The sequence below is a fragment of the Schistocerca piceifrons genome, chromosome 5, assembly GCF_021461385.2.
Source record: "Schistocerca piceifrons isolate TAMUIC-IGC-003096 chromosome 5, iqSchPice1.1, whole genome shotgun sequence".
Taxonomy (NCBI): Eukaryota; Metazoa; Arthropoda; class Insecta; order Orthoptera; family Acrididae; genus Schistocerca; species Schistocerca piceifrons.
The window spans coordinates 674,944,130-674,954,135 of NC_060142.1; positions in this window are offsets into that span (position 1 = coordinate 674,944,130).

Below are 10,006 nucleotides of genomic sequence, written 5' to 3' on the forward strand. Positions count from 1 at the left end.
CCCTCCAATGCGAAATTTATGATCCCTTGATGCCTCAAAACATCCCCTACCAACCGATCCCTTCTTCTAGTCAAGTTGTGCCACAATCTTCTCTTCTCCCCAATCCTATTCAATACCTCCTCATTAGTTACGTGATCTACCCACTTTATCTTCAGCATTCTTCTGTAGCACCACATTTCGAAAGCTTCTATTCTCTTCTTGTCCAAACTAGTTATCGTCCATGTTTCACTTCCATACATGGCTACACTCCATACAAACACTTTCAGAAACGACTTCCTGACACTTAAATCTATACTCGATGTTAACAAATTTCTCTTCTTCAGAAACGATTTCCTTGCCATTGCCAGTCTACATTTTATATCCTCTCTACTTCGACCATCATCAGTTATTTTACTCCCTAAATAGCAAAACTCCTTTACTACTTTAAGTGTCTCATTTCCTAATCTAATTCCCTCAGCATCACCCGATTTAATTTGACTACATTCCATTATCCTCGTTTTGCTTTTGTTGATATTCATCTTATATCCTCCTTTCAAGACACTATCCATTCCGTTCAACTGCTCTTCCAAGTCCTTTGCTGTCTCTGACAGAATTACAATGTCATCGGCGAACCTCAAAGTTTTTACTTCTTCTCCATTAATTTTAATACCTTGCTCAATATACAGATTGAATAACACCGGGGAGAGGCTACAACCCTGTCTCACTCCTTTCCCAACCACTGCTTCCCTTTCATGCCCCTCGACTCTTATAACTGCCATCTGATTTCTGTACAAATTGTAAATAGCCTTTCGCTCCCTGTATTTTATACCTGCCACATTCCTCGTATGGCTGTCAAAAGGTTAGCTATTGCAGGTTGAAATTCTAGTGGCGTTTGTGTTTCAACCTGCACTTACGTCCGTGCTCACAGCTGTCGATTTCTTAGCTGTGGAGTGGTACATAACACAACAGTGATGCAGTTACTTGCAAATTACATTGACGAACCACACATTATTACTACCTGCCCAATGCCGTTATCGACCACTTTTGGTACGCGATACAGCACTGATTCTGAGTGGCATGGATGCAACAAGTTCTCGGTAGGTTTCTAGGGGTATGTGGTACCCGACGTCTACGTACAGTGACGCCTGATAGCGTCCCATATGTGTTCCATTGTGTTCAGATAAGGCAAATTTAATAGCCATGACAACAACGTAATTTCTCGATCGTACTCCGCGTACCAGCGTACCACGTTTCTAACAATGTGACACGGAGACTTATGCTGATGGAAGATGCCATCACCAGCGGGGAAGACATCACGTATGAACGGATGCAGGTGGTCCGCAATAATGTTCGTGTAGCCCACAGCTGTTATTTCGAGTTAGATTACCAGCACATATCCCATGGAAACCCAATTGAAAATCCCCATAACATAAATCTGTCCCCACCTACTGGCGTCCGTAGTGCAGTGCATCTTTTTGGCAGCTGTTCTACTGGATTACCGTGTATGCGGCCGCGGCCATCGAACTAGTGTAACAGGAAATGTGATTTGCATTATCAGACGTCACGTTCCCACTGATCCAGGGTCCAGTCTCGATGATGGAACCCCCAACGCAGTTGTAATTGAGGATACCGTTGATTATTACAGAAACAAGTGTAAGGGTAGCCTGTAGCAGAGATCCAAGTTCAACAGTGCGCGCTGAGCGGTGCGCTCCGAAACACACGTGCTTGCACCAAGCTACGGATCGACCCCTTTCCTGCTTTGCAGAGCGGGCAAGCTTCCGAACTCCGTGTTCTGTGACGAGGCGTTCAGTCTGTCACCCACTTTCCATAGATGGTCACGACAGTAGCATCCGAACAGCCGACCAGCGTCGCTGTTTCCTGGATAGTCGTACCCAGGCGCCATGCAGTAACAATGTAACTTCCTGGCAGATTAAAACTGTGTGCCCGACCGAGACTCGAACTCGGGACCTTTGCCTTTCGCGGGCAAGTGCTCTACCAACTGAGCTACCGAAGCACGACTCACGCCCGGTACTCACAGCTTTACTTCTGCCAGTATCTCGTCTCCTACCTTCCAAACTTTACAGAAGCTCTCCTGCGAACCTTGCAGAACTAGCACTCCTGAAAGAAAGGATATAGCGGAGACATGGCTTAGCCACAGCCTGGGGGATGTTTCCAGAATGAGATTTTCACTCTGCAGCGGAGTGTGCGCTGATATGAAACTTCCTGGCAGATTAAAACTGTGTGCCCGACCGAGACTCGAACTCGGGACCTTTGCCTTTCGCGGGCAAGTGCTCTACCACCGGGCATGAGTCGTGCTTCGGTAACTCAGATGGTAGAGCACTTGCCCGCGAAAGGCAAAGGTCCCGAGTTCGAGTCTCGGTCGGGCACACAGTTTTAATCTGCCAGGAAGTTTCATATCAGCGCACACTCCGCTGCAGAGTGAAAATCTCATTCTGGAAACATCCCCCAGGCTGTGGCTAAGCCATGTCTCCGCTATATCCTTTCTTTCAGGAGTGCTAGTTCTGCAAGGTTCGCAGGAGAGCTTCTGTAAAGTTTGGAAGGTAGGAGACGAGATACTGGCAGAAGTAAAGCTGTGAGTACCGGGCGTGAGTCGTGCTTCGGTAGCTCAGTTGGTAGAGCACTTGCCCGCGAAAGGCAAAGGTCCCGAGTTCGAGTCTCGGTCGGGCACACAGTTTTAATCTGCCAGGAAGTTTCATATCAGCGCACACTCCGCTGCAGAGTGAAAATCTCATTCTGCAATAACAATGTGTTCTTTACCAAAGTCGCTTATGCCATTCGATTTACCCATTTGCAGCCAGTATCAACGCTGTCTCGCTTGCGTACACTGTAACACCGAAAATGCAGATAAAATACCTTCTTCACCATCCAAAACTTTTTGCCGTTTAATATCCGTTGATAATTATACTGTACTTCCGATTCTGAATGTGCAAGCTGTATCACGGAAACTATATTTAATAAGTAATCGATGTAATAATAGATTTATACAGTAAAGACTTTCACGACCGGACGTTTCAGCTGCCGAGAATTCTTCCGGGTTGTATCGCCGTGGACCATGGAACTCTTCTACCCCTGACGTTTCATCCAAAGCTACGTTGGACATCTTCGGAGGTGCTCCTGGTTGTGCCGAGTCTTGCCGACTGACGAGTCGGACGTCGAAGAACGGCCTAAATACCGTGGACAGTGGGCGTGGTCTGGATATCACGTGACAGCAGAGATAAACCTTGTCAAGGATAAAATATAACTATCGATCGTAACACGACAAAGATAACAACTTCTCATCGATTCTGTAGCGCCACTGTCCATATATCGCTGAGTTTCATGGCTTCTTATTTTCTGTTAAAATTATCTCCACGTTTATATATTTCGATGGCTTCTCTATATAGCCGTGGATAATAGTTCGTCGTAGTACATAAAACTTCAGTTTCCGAAAATTTCACTACGTGATCACCCGACTGGACAGCATATTCCGCCACGGCTGACTTGCCTGTTTTCCCTAATCGGCAAAGACTTTTATGTTCCTTCAACCGTGTATTCACACTTCTCTTTGTACTTCCAAGGTAGACCCCACCACATGTACACGGAATCTTGTCTACAGGTGTGGGAATAGAATGAGATTTTCACTCCGCAGCGGAGTATGCGCTGATATGAAACTTCCTGGCAGATTAAAAATGTGTGCCGGACCGAGACTCGGACTCAGGACCTTTGCCTTTCGCGAGCAAGTTGTCTACCATCTGAGCTACCCAAGCACGACTCACGCCCAGTTCTCGCAGCTTTACTTCCGCCAGTGTCTCGTCTTCTACCTTCCAAACTTCACAGAAGCTCTCCTGCGAACCTGCAGAACTAACACTCCTGGAAGAAAGGATATAGCGGCGACATGGATTAGCCACAGCCTGGGGGATGTTTCCAGAATGAAATTTTCACTCTGCACTCCTTTCTTCTAGCAGTGCTAGTTCTGCAAAGTTCGCAGGGGAGCTTCTGTGAAGTTTGAAAGGTAGGAGACGAAGTACTGGCAGAAGTAAAGCTGTGAAGACGGGGCGTGAGTCGTTCTTGGGCAGCTCAGATGGTAGAGCACTTGCCCGCGTAAAGCGAAGGTCCCGAGTTCGAGTCTCGGTCCGGCACACAGTCTTAATCTGCCAGGAAGTTTCAGGTGTGGGAATGTTGCGCAGGGCACTCTTGAAAGCAGTGACACACAACCGATATGTTGGGCCTAACACGTGAAGCAACACGTCCATCCAGCTTGCTGCAGCCACGAAGTGCGACCCTAACCAGATGGCTGAAGCTGTTCAACAACTCGTCGGGTGGGGCATGGTTGTACTCTGGACTGTATGTTGCAGACACTGTTCACCTCTAAACTCAACACAGTTACTTCCAGCGGAGTCAAAACAAAAGGTGCACAAACAGGTCTCAGGAGTATCATCTGGTCGCCGATGGCAGAAATGAATCCTTAACTCTACAACTCCTCTGTATGCACGTATTATACGCTGGTGAAATTGAACAAGTCCTTGAGGTTGTTGTATTTTTTTTCCGGCTGCTTATTTTCCTTACAGAGTTGCGTATTCTCAACACCACCGGCGAGCATCCGTTCTCGTGGTGGGCGGTGGTCGTAACGTTTCGGTTCATCAGAGTGCGCCTTTGTCGAGGCGTGACATCATATTACTCGAGCAGAACCAGTGACACCTACAGCGGAATATGAGCTCCCCTCAGCTACTTATGCAGGTTGTGGACTCATTTCACTGGTAGCAAACGGCTACAAAAGTTTCCAGACCTATGTCCATACAACGCGTTTTCTTTCTGCTTGTGGGAATGTCCTGAAATTGTGATCGCACGTTTCTACACTACTGGCCATTAAAATTGCTACACCAAGAAAAATGCAGATGATAAACGGGTATTTATTGGACAAATATATTATACTAGAACTGACACGTGATTACATTTTCACGCAATTTGGGTGCATAGATATTGAGAAAGCAGTACCCAGAACAACCAGCTCTAGCCGCAATAACGGCCTTGATACGCCTGGGCATTTAGTAAAACAGAGCTTGGATGGCGTGTACAGGTACAGCTGCCCATGCAGCTGCAACACGATACCACAGTTCATCAAGAGTAGTGACTGGCATATTGTGACGAGCCAGTTGCTCGGCCACCATTGACCAGACGTTTTCAGTTGGTGAGAGATCTGGAGAATGTGCTGGCCAGGGCAGCAGTCGAACATTTTCTGTATCCAGAAAGGCCCGTACAGGACCCGCACCATGCGGTCGTCCATTATCCTGCTGAAATGTAGGGTTTCGCAGGGATCGAAAGAAGGGTAGAGCCACGGGTCATAACACATCTGAAATGTAACATCCACTGTTCAAAGTGCCGTCAATGCGAACAAGAGGTGACCGAGACGTGTAACCAATGGCACCCCACACCGTCACGCCGGATGATACGCCAGTATGGCGACAACGAATACACGCTTCCAATGTGCGTTCACCGCGGTGTCGCCAAACACGGATGCGGCCATCGTGATGCTGTAAACAGAACCTGGATTCATACGAAAAAATGACGTTTTGCCATTCGTGCACCCAGGTTCGTCGTTAAGTACACCATCGCAGGCGCTCCTGACTGTGATGCAGCGTCAAGAGTAACCGCAGCCTTGGTCTCCGAGCTGATAGTCCATGCTGCTGCAAACGTCGTCGAAGTGTTCGTGCAGATGGTTGTTGTCTTGCAAACGTCCCCATCTGTTGACTCAGGGACCGAGACGTGGCTGCACGATCAGTTACAGCCATGTGGATAAGATGCCTGTCATCTCGACTGCTACTGATACGAGGCCGTTGGGATCCAGCACGGCGTTCCGTATTACCCTCCTGAATCCACCGATTCCATATTCTGCTAACAGTCATTGGATCTCGACCAACGCGAGCAGCAATGTCGCGATACGATAAACCACAATCGCGATAGGCTACAATCCGACCTCTATCAAAGTCGGAAACGTGATGGTACGCATTTCTTCTCTTTACACGAGGCATCGCAACAACGTTTCACCAGGGAACGCCGGTGAACTGCTGTTTGTGTATGAGAAATCGGTGGGAAACTTTCCTCATGTCAGCACGTTGTAGGTGTCGCCACCGGCGCCTGCTCTGAAATACTAGTCATTTGCATATCGGAGCATCTTCTTCCCGTTCGGTTAAATTTCGCGTCTTCAGCACGTCATCTTCGTGGTGTAGCAATTTTAATGGCCAGTAGTGTACAACAGTCTGTTTATAATGTTATCAATCGCACTGTTACAAAGGCTGCTTTCGTTTTTAGTACGCTTCGCCACTCAGAACAACTAAGTGAGTTCTGTTTAATGCGAAGTCTTCCGCCCAATGAGACGCCCAGACTAATACCGTGCCTGCTGGGTGTCAGTGTGGGGACGTGTGGGTGGAGTACGCTACCACAGACAGTGCGGCGTGTTTACGGCCTGGTTGCGGTCGCTCTGAGGGAGCGGGAGGTCAGCCAGAGGGCGTTGCTCCTCCATGTCCCACGTGCGTGCTCCGTGTCCCACGTTACGTCCCGTGTTCAGTGCGGCGGTCGTGCAAGCCGCAAGGCACTGACCACCGACCTCTGTACCCGGGGTTCCGGCGTCCACACAGACAGCTGAAACCGAGGTTATTCTCTGGATTGGTTTGCGCACTGGATGCGCAATCCTGATTCGAAAAAAAATTGTACCACACTATGGTGACAACAGAGCTAACTGCTTCCTCATTTTCCTGGCCTTCATCCCGTATCCAACCGGTGTCAGCATGGTTAATTTACTGATTTGGCAATGGAAGTAGTAGAATGTGCCGTTCCTGTCACCCCCCCCCCCCACCCTCCGCCCCCACAGGACGTAATTTCTAGTGTTGTCCAAGTGAAAGTGAAGGAACAATTTCTAAATGTTTGCTAAAGGTGTAACTGTGAAGGGATGTTTTCACGTGATGTGGGAAACCAGCCAAAAACCACATACACGGTGGTCGAATTCGATCCGAAGCTGGCGCTCTCCCCGAATCCCGGAAGCGGCGTGCTAATGCGAGCTCCTATCCGGGCGATCGCAACAGTGTTACCTATCCTCTTAAGAAAAACTGTAAATGTCGTATGGCATTGTTGGCTGTTTTATTCACGGAATGGGTTCAGCTGCCTAGCGTAGAGGATGTCCTTCCTCCACAGAGTTTGGCCCCTTTCCTTGGTGTATATGAGAGTCGTGGCGTATCTGTGTTTGTACAGTGCTGGTGAATGTAAAGGATACGTGAATGTTGTAAACTTATGTTTGTGTTTTATGATGATGAGAGTGCCGACCGAAGTGGCCGTGCGGTTCTAGGCGCTACAGTCTGGAACCGCGCGTCCACTACGGTCGCAGGTTCGAATCCTGCCTCGGGCATGGATGTGTGTGATGTCCTTAGGTTAGTCAGGTTTAAGTAGTTCTAAGTTCTAGGGGACTGATGACCACTGCAGTTAACTCCCATAGTGCTCAGAGCCATTTGAACCATTTGATGATGAGAGCAGAGAGTGGATGAAACCCGGTGCCGGCGCATGCCCTGCTCCTCTCGAATAGCACCAACGGTGTCGCCGAGCTAAACATCCCCATCTGAGTGAGGGATCACCATAAAAAGTGTAACATGCCCTCAGTTCACGAGACACTGCGGAGAAGTTTGGAATTAAATCCAGGACACCGGGTCAAAAGCCGCTGATCACGAACTTTACACCACCACCTCTATTCCCCTTGCCCGCCAAATGATGACAGTGAAAAATCAGCCACCGCCAGGATTCGAACCGGCTGTCTCCGAGTCGAGCGCCGCTTCACAGGCGTGCGTTGCCGATCTCGGCTACAAAGGTGCAGACTCTTGATTGAATCTGTTTGTATCGCAGCCGCAGGTGTGTCGCTGTCCATAAAACCCAAGCGTCCACAAGGGGAAGAAGGGCATTTCCCCCCTCCTGAAATCTGGAGTACGGATTTCCTGTTCATTACTGAATTCTCTTTAAGCCGCAGAGGGATAAGCCTGCTTGAAACAGGATATAAAATTTATGCGAGAATTAAACACAAGGCTAAAAGCAATAGCAACATGTTCGCCAGTGAAGGAATAGCTCGGATTTAGAAAGGGACGATCAGCGACTGGTGCAGTTTCCCTTGTACCACAGCTTATTGAAAAGTAGAGAGTTTAACAAAGAGACACGATTATGATAAAGCTTTTGACAATGTCCTTACAGAATATTTATGGACAATAATGGAGCACAGAGGTTACTTTTTAAGCTTACAGCAGTTACAAATAACCTGTATTCAGAAACATCTAAAACTAAACTAAACTCAGTTAGAAGAGGTCTCAGAAGACCGCAATGTTACTGACCGACCGCCGTTTCATCCTCAGCCGACAGGAGTCACTGGGTGTGGATATGAAGGGGCGACAGGTCAACACACCGCTCTCCCGGGCTTTCTCAGTTTTCGTGACCGGGGCCGTTACTTCTCAACCAAGTAGCTCCTCAGCCCTTGCAGACCGGACGGTTACCCACCCAAGTTCTAGCCAAGTCCGACAGCGCTTTACTTCGATTATCTGACGGCAATGGTGTTACCACTACGGCAAGGCCTTCGACATAAACATCAGTAATCTTAAATATAAGAACTATATACAGAACCGATACAAATAATTAAAGTGTTGAGGCAATGCTGTAGTTTATCAACCAAGTTGTTCAATATTTACATTGACCGATCCAGTTCGAAGATGTAATTCTGGGATAAACATTCGGGTAAACTAAAGAACCCCATGAAGCTAAAAATCACTCCCATATTCTTATGAACTTACATCGATTTTTTCAAGAGAAGACGATTTACAGAAAGCAATTTATCGAAAGAATGAATATGTACAAAATTGTTGTTGTTGTTGTTGTGGTCTTCAGTCCTGACACTGGTTTGATGCAGCTCTCCATGCTACTCTATCCTGTGCAAGCTTCTTCATCTCCCAGTACCTACTGCAACCTACATCCTTCTGAATCTGCTTAGTGTATTGATCTCTTGGTCTCCCTCTACGATTTTTACCCTCCACGCTGCCCTCCAATGCTAAATTTGTGATCCCTTGATGCCTCAAAACATGTCCTACCAACCGATCCCTTCTTCTAGTCAAGTTGTGCCACAAACTTCTCTTCTCCCCAATCCTATTCAATACCTACTCATTAGTTACGTGATCTACCCATCTAATCTTCAGCATTCTTCTGTAGCACCACATTTCGAAAGCTTCTATTCTCTTCTTGTCCAAACTATTTATACTCCACGTTTCACTTCCATACATGGCCACACTCCATACAAATACTCTCAGAAAAGACTTCCTGACACTTAAATCTATACTCGATGTTAACAAATTTCTCTTCTTCAGAAACGCTTTCCTTGCCATTGCCAGTCTACATTTTATATCATCTCTAGTTCGACCATCATCAGTTATTTTGCTCCCTAAATAGCAAAACTCCTTTACTACTTTAAGTGTCTCATTTCCTAATCTAATCCCCTCAGCATCACCCGATTTAATTTGACTACGTTCCATTATCCTTGTTTTGCTTTTGTTGATGTTCATCTTATATGCTTCTTTCAAGACACTGTCCATTCCGTTCAACTGCTCTTCCAAGTCCTTTGCTGTCTCTGACAGAATTACAATGTCATCGGCGAACCTCAAAGTTTTTACTTGTTCTCCATGAATTTTAATACCTACTCCCAATTTTTCTTTTGTTTCCTTTACTGCTTGCTCAATAAACAGATTGAATAACATCGGGGAGAGGCTACAACCCTGTCTCACTCCTTTCCCAACCACTGCTTCCCTTTCATGCCCCTCGACTCTTATAACTGCCATCTGGTTTCTGTACAAATTGTAAATAGCCTTTCGCTCCCTGTATTTTACCCCTGCCACCTTCAGAATTTGAAGGAGAGTATTCCAGTTAACGTTGTCAAAAGCTTTCTCTAAGTCTACAAATGCTAGAAACGTAGGTTTGCCTTTTCTTAATCTCTCTTCTAAGATAAGTCGTAAGG